Source organism: Bos mutus, chromosome 1 (assembly GCF_027580195.1).
Source record: "Bos mutus isolate GX-2022 chromosome 1, NWIPB_WYAK_1.1, whole genome shotgun sequence".
Lineage (NCBI taxonomy): Eukaryota > Metazoa > Chordata > Mammalia > Artiodactyla > Bovidae > Bos > Bos mutus.
Window position 1 is genome coordinate 117,557,885 of NC_091617.1, and position 3,014 is coordinate 117,560,898.

Genomic DNA, 3,014 nt, shown 5'->3' on the forward strand with positions numbered 1-3,014 from the left:
TTCAGCTTCTCAAATGTAACAGAACCTCAATGGCGATGGTCATTTATATTCTCCCTGACCTGAAGCTCTTTTTTTTTTTTCCCCTGCACCCTCATAAATAAGATTACGTTCATTGCAATCATTTTGCCATGGAGACCAATAACCTCTGTTAATAATCCACCAGCACAGACAAGACACTCAACCTTGTTGCAATCGAACTTAGGGCTGGAACAAACAGCATCTGGGCCTACTGCACCTTTAATCTGACAATGGCCTGCCCAAATCAAGAAATATTTCCCCCAGGCTCTTTATAAATCACAGTAAAATTGAGTTACATCCTAGCTAAAATCATGTCTCCTAAGTACTTAATGGTCTACAGTGCGTGTCTTTGCCTTTTCCGCTGAAAGCCTGGAATGCAAAAGAGTTATTTGAAAGAGCTTCTGTTTTCCTCAATAGGAAAATAGCAATCTGACGGTCTAGTTGGGTATTTTTGAGCTCGGGCCCACAGGAATTTTTTAAAGGACAAAATCAGGATGATTATTTATTTTGTTGTCTTCTTGCTCTATTTCCATATTTGCTATTCCATTAAGTTCTATTTTCTTCCCTACCTGGCATGATAGAATTAGCAAAAACCATTCCCAATCAACTTGTTCAGCTATATCTTCTCTGCAGGAATAAAAAGCTCCATCTTTGAAAAGGGTAAGGAGAAAGGGAGGTTGGTATTGGGTGGAAGAGAGGAAAGATATTGATGAGGGGATTGGAGGTAGATTGGACAAAGTTAAAAGAGCAGTTAGAAAGTGTAAGAGGAGGTGAGATGGACCTTTATTGGAAATTTTGCCAACTGTCTGGGGCAGCATTCGGTTACTAGTACGCTTTGTGTCACTTTAAGAAAGCTCCTGCCATGCCTAGACCAAGCCCTACGTCATGCAGTGACCCTCCCTGCTGGGTACTGGTGTTGCTTAGCAGCTAGCTGGAGGACTGTGGGATGAAAAGGGAGCCCTGCTAGCCCTTTGTTGAGCCTGGTAGGCTGCAGTCCATGGGGTCGCTAAGAGTTGGGCACAACTGAGCGACTTCATTTTCACTTTTCACTTTCATGCACTGGAGAAGGAAACGGCAACCCACTCCAGTTTTCTTGCCTGGAGAATCCCAGGGACGGGGGAGCCTGGTGGGCTGCCGTCTGTGGGGTCGCACAGAGTCGGATATGAGTGAAGCGACTTAGCAGCAGCAGCAGCAGAGGTTAAGAGAAAGACAGAATTTCACAGGCAGTCAAGTTGTAGCTAAATAAAAAGCAAGTAACATTGTAACGTGGTAGGACCTGTCCTGCCATGAAGTTGGCCACTTGTTCCCAGGGAAGGCCCTAGGGCTCAGAGAGATTAAGTACATATCATAAGGTCATCCCAACATAATAAGACAAGGAACCAAGACTTTAAAACAAGATTCTTTGTCATCCATGCCTGGGCTATGGTCTCCCTAATAGATTTTCTTCTTTAGAACTTAAAAAAAATGTTCTCTTTTCAATATAAACAATAGAATGATACCATGTGTGAATTGTATGGGTACAGCGGGACATACTTCTTTCTGAACAACCATAAACTATTGTGATTTTTTTCTTATTACAAGATAATTTTTTTTTTTTTTTGGTAGAAAAGTCAGTTATACAGATTAGCAGAAGGAAGAAAAACCAGCCATGTTCCTACCACCAGCAGATAAGGACTGTTATCACTTTGCTGGCTGTTGCTTTTCAACACTCTGAGCAGGTGCAAATGAGCTTTCTTTGTAACCCACCAGCTTTGACAAGGAGTTCTGAAAGTGTTGGGAGGAAGTCCAAAGTTCTCAGCATGTAAGAGTGGAGTTGATCTTTGTAGATGCCATCTTGGAGCTAGGCAGCTCCCCTTTGGAGCCTGGGCAGTTTTTTCTTTCTTCAGAGACTTTTGCCCCTAGAAGTTACTCAAGAAATTTGAATAACACTGGTCACTTTTTCAGACTAGACTTTTCAGACTAGTAACACGGGTTACTGATCACTAAGTGAACAGGTGAAAGTAGAAGATACCAGGGACCACAGTTGAGGTTTCTTCCACGATTTTTAAAAAGATGTGGTACATGAGGAGCTATGAGGGAGAGGCTAGAGGTCACTTATAGCCTGTATGCAGAAGGGGAAACGCTGTGGGATAGTCAGCCTTCTGGAATGCCCTGACTTCAGACACTTTGAGAGTGATTAATTCATTTATTGTTCAACAATTCATTGTGCCTTTAGACTTGCAAGCAGGAAGTGGCAATCTAATCTGGGGAAGGGGGAGGTGAGGGGAGGGAGCCTTGGTGAAGTTTACCCTCAGGAAGGGCTGGGTCCTTGCTTAAGACACTCGTGAGATTCTGACAATGAGGCTGTGACGCCCATGCTTGACGTTCGCTGTTCACTCTCTGTTCAACAGTGAAGCCCTTGAATCGCAAGGGCTAGAGCCCTCCTTTTTAGAGACAGTGAGGACGAGGTGGCTGAGGCTGAGCCCCACTTTGGTTCCTGTTCTGCAGGAAGAAGACCTCAGAAGTGAGAGCAGATGGCAGCTCTCGAAGGGACGGAAAGGGATCCTTGTAGAAAGAAAAGGAGAATATGAGCTTGGCAGCTGCCCTCCTGGACCACATCCTCTGGGAGTTTGCTGGCAGTAAATTCAGCCACAGGAAGTCCAGGGGTTCCTGGACCTTAGGAGTGATGCAGGCACTCCATCCCTAAGCCAACGAGCACAGGCCTGGGAGATGTTTGCCCGGTGACCCTGACCATCTGCAAAAGACATGCATTAATACTTGGGTGACACTTATTAGTGTTTCTCAGTCTGCTGAACTCTTCGCCTGGCAGTTGATGAAGAATCATGAATTCAGTGCAATGCAGTGCAATCTGTAAGTGTGTTTGAAGCACCCACAGTGTGTCCACCAGTGTGCCAAGTACTGTCCTAGTGAACAAAATAAATCTGACTTGCTTTCTGACCTCACTGGTTTTATAACCTTGGGACTTCCCTGGCAGTCCAGCAGCTAAGACTCGGAGC